The sequence below is a fragment of the Grammomys surdaster genome, unplaced genomic scaffold (assembly GCF_004785775.1).
Source record: "Grammomys surdaster isolate TR1022 unplaced genomic scaffold, NIH_TR_1.0 126063, whole genome shotgun sequence".
NCBI classification, from domain to species: domain Eukaryota; kingdom Metazoa; phylum Chordata; class Mammalia; order Rodentia; family Muridae; genus Grammomys; species Grammomys surdaster.
The window spans coordinates 3,843,770-3,854,919 of NW_021620873.1; positions in this window are offsets into that span (position 1 = coordinate 3,843,770).

An 11,150-nucleotide genomic window follows, 5' to 3' on the forward strand; every position below is an offset into this window, starting at 1 on the left:
TCAGATATCACTGTTATCATATCACTATCACTCAGATATCACTGTTAATCCAAACAATGCCAAATAAATATGGGAAGGGACCTGGAGTGGGAAGGAGATTCGAAGGTTGTGGAAGAGAGATAAGGGAGGTAGGAATAATCAGAATGCGTTATATACAGATATGAAATTGTCAACGGACAAATTCAATTAATAAAAACATCTGAATTTTACCTAGAGGTAACCCAGAGGAGTGGGGAAAAAGTGAGTGAGTGTGAGAAACAAAAAAAGATTATTTCTCCATCGGTCACCACATGGGAAATCCCAGAAGAAATGGCTTCTCCCTAAGCCAGTTTAAGCCTCCAGAGTGCTAAGGGGGCAACTACTCGTTAACTCAGAACGCAGCTCCTTAGCCTGGCCATGCTGATTTGAGCTTTTCTGATAACAAACTTTTCATTGTTCAGAAAATCAGAAAAATGAATTAGCCCCATGGGAACACACAAATTTGGTTTCTTTAATCTTCTAATGATGTTTTAAGAATGTGAAGAAAGCAAAACAAAACACAATCCAGATTAATGACATAAAAAACTGGGGCACTTGCCAGGAAAATATAACAGAAGCAAATCTGATTCTGCAAAACTAGTAGGGCTTTGCCTACTGCTTCATCTTGAGAGCTAATCATGGGTTCTGTGCTGCAGCTCTAGAACCCTGGGTCTCAGTTTACCCTCTGTTTCAACATTGCAGCCTTCCTTCTTCTAAATTCTTTTTATTAATTTATTTCTCATAAACAGATTGTCCTTTAATTGAACAATGAAGGTCAGCAGTCTCTCTGTGGGAGTGGGAACTGTGGTCCATACACAGGGTGCTTCAGGTTATATAGGGAAGAGAGGGACCTTTAAGGTGGAAGATTCCATCGACAGGTCTGTTCTTCCCAGACACTGACCTGAGGTTGGTATGTTGATTTTCTTATCTCAAGCTTCCCAATCCTAATAACCTGCAGAAGCTGTTATCAGAGACTCATTTTTCTGTCCAGAGTTTCTCAGCTCACCTGTAGTTTTCAGGTCATTAGCCCTTCAGTCTAGAACTTGAGGGCATACATCTTAGTTAGGACTTTATTGCTGTGAGGAGATACCAGGACCATGGCAACACTTGTAAAGGGAAACATTTAATTTGGAACTGGCTTACAATTTCAGAGGTTCATTCCATTATCATTGTGGCAGGAAACATGGCAGCATGCAGGCATTCATGGTGCTGCAGAGGTAGCTGAGAGTTCTACATCTTTACTCGCAGGCAGCAGAAGGAGACTGTGTACCACATTGGGAGTAGCCTGAGCATAGGGGACCTCAAAGCCTACCCCCACAATGATACACTTCCTTCAACAAGGCCACACCTCCTAATAGTGCCACTCCCTATGGGCCAAGCATTCAAATACAAGAGTCTTTGAGGGCCATACCTATTCAAACTGCCACAGCTAAAAAAAAGAAGAAGAAGAAGGAGAAGAAGAGGAAGAAGAAGGAGAAGGAGAAGGAGAAGGAGAAGGAGAAGGAGAAGGAGAAGGAGAAGGAGAAGGAGAAGGAGGAGAAGGAGAAGGAGAAGGAGAAGGAGAAGAAGAAGAAAAGAGGAAGGGGACAATGTACTCTTTTAAAGAGACAATGCTAAGGTTGACTCTGGTGGAAATACATGCCCTAGGGAGGTGGAGAAGGGCTAGCTGTTAGCTACTTATCTTTTTCTCAGATCCATTCATTGTACAGCTGTTTCCTCTCAATTAAAATGTTCCCTTCTGGAGGAAGTTGGGAGGGTCATAAGACTCAAGATGTGAAGAAACAGACAAGGCCCAGTAAATAAAACAAACTGACAAGACTCAGGAGGGTCCTGAAAGTTACAGAATCTAGAAAGACCCTTTCCAAAGTTCTGTAAGTGCTGATAATTGCCAGGGAGAGGAGACTCCAGCTGGCTGATTTCTCTGCAGCGAACTCCAAGAACTTTATCTTTAGTGAGTTGTATCCATGCTGGGGTGGTCTTTTGGTTGATGCAATGGCCTTTGAGTCATCCACTTTTCTGTAAGTAATTTCTACTAATATTCCTATAAGGAACCTCAATAAACTCACTGGTTTACTATATCAGGCTTGAGTGGAAATGTTTCTTTGATGCATTGTTGGTGCCCTGTCAGGGGTGAACAAATGTTTGCTCACACTTTTCCAGAATACACAGGACACAGCTGCATTGTGTAGTTCACAGTCTCACAGGAAGCCACACTTCTCTCCCTGCCTTGTTCCTAGGGTGGATTAAGGAGAGACATTGGTGGATTTCTTACAATTTCTGCTTCTGTGGTGTCTCTAGAAGATGTCTTCTCTATGGCTTCTGCTTCTATTGGAAAGTCCTTCCCTCCATTGTCTCAGGTCCTTTCTTGTCAAGAATCCTTGTCACGTCTCAACTCCCACTTGAGACCTGGCTACTTCTGGGTGCTGTAGCATGACTTCCATCTTTCTTCCATCCTTTGACGACAGTGACTTCTTGATGCTGATTTCTGTCTCTTCACCATCCTCTGCTGGGCTTCTTGGCTCTTGAATTACTTGGGTTATCAGTTCCCCATAATTAAACTGCTTCAGTTTGGAAGACTTGGAAGAGTTTTTATCTTTTCTGATTATGTCCCATTTAACATGATAATCTGCTCTATAAAATGGGGACCAAAAATTCCCTTTCTTTCTTAATGTGAAAAACTTATTTCCTCAAATTAGTGTCAACGTTAACGCAAAGGGCTACAGAGGATGATCAGTACCATTGGTCCTACAATTAACCTCTGTCTTCATCTAGAACATTAAAGAATTCCCACTAAAACCAAAACCCAGAGACTTATCAGCAGACCAGTGTTCATATAGGGTTTGAACATGTGCCCTGACTATGGCATTGCTCTGACTCCATGTCCTGTTCTCTTTTTGGTTCCCAAAGTTGACCATGCCCCTCTATTCTGAATATTCTCAGATCTTTTCTGTTTTATTCTGGCTTTAAGAGAAATTGGGATGGGGAAAAAAAAACCCTCAGATTTTGCATTTCAAATCTTCTTTGACTTCTAAGCTAAGTCCTAAGTCAGATCTGCTATAAATGGCAGAACATAATGTTAGGCTGCATCTATGGGGTACTTATCTGTATCAAGATGCCATCTCCAAGCCTCCAACCCTTTTCCTACTGGTATGAGTTTCCTGAGGGCATTTGTAAGATGCCACACAAGATCAAGAGTAGCCCACTCACCAAAGAAACATGATTCGTTGTTCCAAGAAGGAAGAAGGTCAGAACTCATTAACAAATATCTTTAAGCAACTGGTGACAGCCATTGATATAAACTCTCTTTCAAGAACGTTTTAGGACACAAACTAAAAATCTATGTCCCTACCCATTCCCTAGAGCCAAACCCCATTAAGAAAAGAACTTAGTTGAGTCTAAAGGTTCTTCAGAATGACAAATTAACTAAGCTTTTTATAAACGGTGGCCTTGGAGATGAGGAGGAACTGGGCTATTCCCAGTGAGTCTGCTCCATTGATGCAGGAAACCTGCTGTCTTACAAAGAGCCCTATATGGAGTGGCTAGAACAGACGGGTCCCCATTAGGAAAGAAAAGAAAAGAGTGCAAAGATGGAACTGGAGTTGACCTGATTTCTTACTGGCTAACTCTTAAATGAATTTGAGAGAAATAATACAGAAATAGTTTGTTCTAGGTTTTGTGTATATATGTATGTATTCATGTGTGTGTATGCAGGTATGCATATGTATGTGCAGGTGTGTGTGTGTGTGTGTATGTGTGTGTGTGTGTGTGTGTGTGTGTGTGTAGACAAGAGGTTAACATCAGGCATGCTCAATCGCAGATCCTCAATCACATATATCCTTGATTTGGAGATAGCATAGCTCATTGAACCTGCTCACTTATTCAGCCAGACTGGCCAGCCAGCTCTTGGGATTCTCCTGTCTTTGCTTCCCCAATGCTGGAGTTACAAGTGTGCTGTACTGTGCCTGGCTCTCACATGAGTACTGGGGATTGAATTCAGGTCCTCACACTTGCACTATAATCGATTCACTGACTCAGCCAGCTTACCAGTCCTGCTTCAGGTTCCTGTCACCATCATCATTGTCATCATCAACACCATCTGCAGCAACACACACATATGTGGTCAGTCTGCCAGGCTAGGTATCTTGTTAGGATAACATGGTAGAACAGTTAACTATGAACACTGTATCTGTGTTGAGACCCAAGTCTGTCAACCAAATACCCATCAACCATTTGCTGGCTGTCTATGAGGTGCTAACCCACTAGCTCTCAGCATCACAGTACATTAGAAGTACTGGGAATGTGTGAAATGTAGCAAGTGTCTGGGCCTCACTTCAGATCAATTACTAAGGGCCTGGCATGGAGACAAAGCATAGAACATGTTTAGTGAGTTGGAAGTTAGATGCGACTTGTGCTTTAGATATGTTATACTTACAAGATACCTTGGATGGAGTGTCTAAAAGCAAGCCAAGATGGCCACTCACATCTGTAATACCCACACTGGACCCAAAGGCAGAAGGATTGCTGTGAGTCTAAAGCTATCCTCTGTGAATTCCAGGCTAGCCTGGAGCACAGAACAGTACTTGTAGGAATAATCAACCAACCAACAAAACAAATAAACACACAAACAAACATTCAGAGTTAAACAGATGGGCCACGGAGTCAATGCACTTGGCATGCAAGTCTGATTTTATGAGTTCAATTCCTGATCACATGGCTGAAGAAAAGAACTGACTTCTGAAAGTTGTCCTCTGACTTCCATACTTACGCACTGTGGTGTGTGAATGTCCGCACTCACATATGCACATTATATATCACAAACATACACACATATACCACACACATTCACTTACTAATGAATAAAAAAAAAACTGGTATCAGTAGGAAACAGGCCCTGGCACAGGGCTAGGACCCAAAATAAATGAAGACAGCAGAATCACCTGCATGGGGGTGTAGCAGAAACTTTGGGAGGTGTATGAGATCGCCAGGGTAAAGAGCAAACATGTTCAAGAATGAGTTCACTTTGGTTTGTTTTTGGAGGTAGTCTGGTTATGAATGACTGGACATCAAGTCAATTGCCTTTAGAAAAGCAGAAAGAAGGCTGGGTATGGTGAGGTACAACTTTAGTCTTAGCACTCAGGGAGTTGGGCAGGAAGATCTCTGTGAGTTTGAGGCCAGCCTGGTCTACATAGGGAGCTCCTGGCCAGCCCATGCTCATCAGTGAGACTATCTCAAGAACAGGGTGGGAGGAGCAATGTTTTTGAATTGGGATAACCAGAGACATAAGGTGAGGGTGGGTGGCCTAAGTCTAGCTGCTTGAAATGATGACAGGAAGCTCTATCCCCCTGTGGCTGCAATTCTCAGGCACACACTGTGGCCATGGTGGCTTCAAGCTTCATTCTATTCACTTAGAAGTCACAACAGAAAAAGTACACATCTTTCCAGCAGGCCAGATCTTTCCCTCCCACACTATACTTCCTATACGTACACACACACACCACCACCATGTCCACTTGTTCATGTGCTGCTTTGGGTTTACTTGAGTTACAACCACAGAGCTATAGTTACAGTGGCCATATGGCTTGTACAGACTACACTATTTACTATCTAGGCCTTTACAGAGACAGTCTGCCAATCTCAGTGCCAGGAGTTAAATTTCTAAGAGCAGGCTTCTTCCTCTATCAGCTTGGTGATAAACCCGGGGACTTAGGGCCCCTAGGGTGGTCGAAGTGGAACATAGAGACCTCAGTTTGAGGATTTTCTGATGGCTTTACTCTCCCAGAAGTAATTTTCAAATTTTCCTAAATACAGACCAGTTCTTTTCTCATGGGGTGTGTCTCTACCTGCTACACCATAAGGAGAGGGGTGCCCTCTCTTATCTCAGCCAATCAACAATTACAGAAACAGAGCTAAGCCCTGCTACAGAAGGGGTTCATAGACACCACTAGACCAACAAAAAAGGAGGGGAAGGGGCCAGATAGGAGACCTTAAATCCGAATAAAACCCCCAGTCACCTTAGAATTGGTGGTCTCCACGAGACTCAAGATGAGGTTGTTATTCTATCCAGGGTGTTCCCAGAACCCATCTCCACCCAACCTAAAAGGGGACTTCCACCCCTAGACCAAGCAGAGTGGGACCACCCAGAACCCCCTCTGACTGGCGATCTGAATTCTTGCTTAGGCTGGGAGGCTAAGTACTGCAAGGGAATATAAATAAGTTAAAAATATCTCTCTGGGTTCCCTGAGAGACAAGCTTGACTGTATAGGGGTTGATGTCAAAAGTTTCCCCTTTCCAGGAAAAAGACATCGGCATGGGTATGGCCCTCATGCCTCACTGGACAACGTCAGGGGGACAGGAGACATTCATTACAAAGTCCCCTACAATTACTGGAGGTCAGGCCTCTATCCCCACCTTTGCAAGATTAGAATCACCACAGCCTTTCTATACTTAGAGAACGGAGGAGATGTCAGGGGCAGCCCTGCTTACACACTGAAGGTCTAAAAGCAGCCATAGGCCTAAAATCAACAATAGGCCTGTCATACATGTATACTAACACCAAGTCTTGGGTCTCTGTGGAAAAACATTAAAGCAGCTGGCTATAAGCTAATGTAAACAGGCAGCTTTTGTGGAAATTTACAAGCCTGAGTAGTCATAAACCTTGTAAATAGGTAGCCTTGGCAGATAATACCAACTTAGATAAGGACAAGTGAATCATAGGCAGAGTCATAGTGACTTGTCCCCTGAATCTTCACCCAGTTGATACCCTGTTCTGAAAGATATCTGTACTCCCCTTAACACTCACGTTCTGGTGTCATCCCCTTCCCCATGTCCTGCCTTTTTGTGTTTATAACCCCTGTGTGAATAAGTAAAAATTACGATTTGATCTAAAGAAAGAAAGAAAGAAAGAGAGAGAGAGAGAGAGAGAAAGAAAAAAGAAAGAAAGAAAAAAGAAAGAAAGAAAAAAGAATTGATGGTCTCCACACTCTGGATCCTCTTCTGTCCTGAGAAATCTTAAATGCTTGCCAATAAGCCTTGCTTTCATTTTGCTGTTTTCCTGTCTAAGTTTTTTAACTGACACAATAAGCAGTCCATGTGCTAGCTGATGCCATGGCGCTGCACCCCTAGCCCTGGAGAATGGTAGTCATTCACATAGTGCTTCCGGAATGAAGGAAGGATGTGGGCACTTGTTTGCTATGAAGACTAGCGTGAACCATTGACAGAATTATCTCTAGGGACTCATAGAAGAACAGAGGGATTCTAGAAGGGCATGTTTCTCAGAAAGGGACAGCTACAGCCCGAGGCCTCAAAAGAGGGTTTGGATTTGTATGTCGAGGCAACATCGCTGAGTTTGCCAAAAGCAGGGAGTGTGGTGCGCTGAAAAGCAATGGGGTAGAAACAGCTGAAGTGTATCTTGGGAGAGGCAAATGTCCTGCGAAGTTTGGTGTGACCTTTTTTTTACTTTGTATGAAGACATAGATCGGTATTTTCATTTGTTAATTCTGTACCAGCAGAGAGCTCAGTGCTGGCAGGATCTTGGTCTTGTCATTTCTATGGCCCATCACCGGATGTCTTATTTTGTAAATATTCATCCTTCTTCACTTGCCTAAAGGCAATCTAGAGATGTATCAGAAGTTGTCTTGCTGCTGATTGGTTGTAATAAAGATCTGACAGCCAATAGCTGAAGCAGGAATTAGGGAGACTTTCTGATGGAGCCACTGTGGCAGGGCGACTGTGGAAGAGGGAGCCACAGACTGCCAAATGAGGTGTGGGGCCAAGTTCATTACGCAAACTCTAAATCACAAAATTAGTCATGAAATAATCTTAGCTTTGTCTTTCTCTCTCCCCTCTTTGTAAACAGCTCTTTTCCTCACCAAGTTGCTTATGGTCATGATCTTTAGTCACAGCAATATGAATCTAACCCAGACACTGAGTAAATGCTGTCAGCTGCCTCAGGACTCTGGATTCCTAAGCAATGAAAAAGTGCCCCACCTCATACCCCATGCCCCGGCCCAGGCTGTCAGGCTGTAGACTGAAGGTGTTTGGCCACACCTCCAGAGCCCAGAGCCCTGACACGCAGTCTCATCTCCATTTAACCTGTACCATAAGTCACGTAAGACACAGGTAAAGGGCGTGACTAACAGGCCTCTGCCTCGAGAGATTTACATATTAATAAGGCCGGGGGGCCTAGATAATTAAGTTATCCTCTCCCTAGTCCCTCCTCTTTTCCACTCCCCATATAAGAGAGCTCCTCCTGGAATTAGGAGGGGGGGGCGCACGTACATTCAGATCCAACTTTCACAGCATGGACAAGAAAACTTTCATCTCTTGGACTCCATGCGTCTTCTGGGCCTGGGACTTTCTAGTGTATGTGGGAACCTCCGCGGGGGGTTGGGGGGTGGGAGGGAGGGAAGCCTCCCGGACCCCACCACCACGGTCGGCTGGCTGCCTGCACTGCAGTGTCCCCTTGGGCAGCCTTCACCACTGCTCTGAGGTCTCTGCCAACACCAAGGTGCGCGGGTGGGCCCAGCTGCCCCCCCCACCCCGTGCACGTGTTTTTTTCCCACACCAGGCTTTCAACCTTGTGTTTATAGTCTCAAGAACTGTAAGAAAGAAATGTATTTCCTTTATAAAATTTTCTATTCTCAGGTATTTTGCTACAGCAATGGGTTCGTGAGGGAGTCACCAGAATGGCCTCAGCTCACACAGGTGTTCACAAGTTCATTTCTTGCCCAGCCCTGGGAGATTGGTACTTCTCACTGCTCCCTGAGTGTCAGAGGAGAGCTGGGGGGTTGGGGGGGGGAGGATTTGCCAAAGTGGACTCCATCCTCGTTTGCTTTTTGTTACTGTGATAAAACATGGGCCAAAATAGCTTGGGAAGGAAAGGGTTTATTTATTTCAGCTTGCACTTCATTTTAAAAGCCCATTACTTAGGGAAGCCAGGGCATGAGCTCAAAGCAGTTTGTAGGGAGTAACTAAGCAGGAAACATGGAGGAATACTGCTTAGTAGCTTGTTCCAAGCTTACTTTCAGCTTTCTTTCATACCTGCCTAGGGATGACACCACCCACAGTGGGCCCTCCTACATCATCAATAAAGACAGTGTTCTCAGACATGCCCATAGGCAAGTGTTCAGTTAAGATTCCCTCTCCCCAGGTGACTCTAGGTTTGTGTCAAGCTGACAGCTAAAGCTAACTATGACAGATTCCCTGTGAGAGTCAGGCTCAGCATCCATTCAATGTTGAAATTAATATCCAGAAGCTCCGCTAGAATGTTTTTTCCAGTGAGGTTTTGTGGTTATGCTTTCTCTAGGAAAAGTTCCTTCAGCTGTCATCTAGTCAATGAGTCTGAGGTTTTGAGTCATTCCCTGGGAAGAGAAAATTTCTCTGCTTGGTCAAGGATGCTGTCACATTTGTGTTACTTTGACAGCTGGCAGCTATTTGTGAGGGCATGTGGCAAATCAGAGGCATAAGCCTTTGAGTGATGCCTGGTGGTCTACCCTCCTCTCTCTGACAGCTCATTCTTCTGGATACTACTGTACTCAAGGTCTGGTTGCCACTTTCTGCATCTGGACCAATGGCTAAGATTCTCCATTTTACTAACCCCTTACACAACGTCCCCACCCCAGGGAATCCTAGGCCTCTCCATTTTCCTAATGTTGGTATGAACATAGCAATAGCAGTATGTTTGCTACCTCAGACTCTGCAAAGTCTTCCTCCTGGGGTCCTTTGCTGTCTGGTGTGCTCCAGCTTGCTGCCACTAGGGGCTGCTGTGGTCAGGGTATAGAGCCCAAAGCAGAGCTGTTTACAAAGAGGGGAAGAGAGAAAGACAAAGCAAAGATTATTTCATGACTAATTTTGTGATTTAGGATTTGGTTAATGAACTTATCCCCAAACCTCGTTTGGCAGTCTGTGGCTCCCTCTTCCACAGTCGCCCTGCTACAGTGGCTCCATCAGAAAGTCTCCAGAAGTGCTTGCTGACAGGAGTTTGATACAGCTGTCTCCTGAGAGGCTCTGCCAGATCCTGACCAATGCAGAGGCGTGTGCTCACAGCCAACCACTGGACTGAGGTTGGCTCACAGCCAACCCTGAGCACAGGGACCCCCAATGGAGGAGTTAGGGGAAGGACTGAAGGAGCTGAAGGGACCTTATCTGGGATCAATGGGAGGGGAGGCCATTGGTCCTGTGAAGGTTTGATACCCCATTGAAGAAGAATGCTAGGGCGGTGAACCAGGAGTGGGTGGGTGGGGGAGCTCCCTCGTAGAAGCAGGGTAAGGGGGGGGATAGGATAGGGTTTTGCAGAGGGGAAACTGGGAAAGGGGATAACATTTGAAATGTAAATAAATAAAATATCCAATTAAAAACAAGGAAAAAAAACATATATGTAAAAGCAGATTCAGAAAGAAAAAAAAAGAGAGAGAGAGAGAAAGGAAGTCTCCTCAGTCTGACCTACAGGCCTTGTGTTGGTAGGCACAGACAACTGGGTGTGGCTGATACAAGCTGTTCTCAGGGCTTCATCTCCAAACCAAGACTCAGGGAAATTCTTCCTTTGAGGTGACTCTTCCAAGGATGCAGAAGGAAAACTGATTCTTAGTGATGACTTTTGGGTAACAAGCATGGGAGAGAGCAAAAGAGAGTGGGGGGCTAGGCATGGTCAGTATGTTTCTGATTCTGTAGTTCTCCATTAGGCTAAGAATAAGGTAAAGGAGTATTTTATTAACCTATCTGAGCATTCATTTAGTACCTGTTGTGCGCAGGAAGTGTTAATCTAGTGCAGCAGTACTCTGTATGCTCTCTTTGGAAAAGCAGGATGGAGAGTTGGATGGGGAACTAGGGAAGAGTTGAGGGGTTTTGAAAGCATGGTTAAGAATAGCTAGGGAAGTAAGAAAAGCTTGTAAATTGTGGCTATTTAAAGAACCAGGAAATAGAACCTGGATGGGGGCAACAGTGGATTAAAGGGCAAGATGCAAGGCTTTCTCCATTCCCTGTGAGTTAAAGACATGGAAGTGGAAAATGGCTCCCTGCTGAAGTCTGATTTCCCTATGTTGCTGAGAGGCCACAGTCGTTGTCTCCCTCTCCCTCTCCCTCTCCTCCCTCTCCCTCTCCCTCTCCCTCTCCCTCTCCCTCTCCCTCTCCCTCTC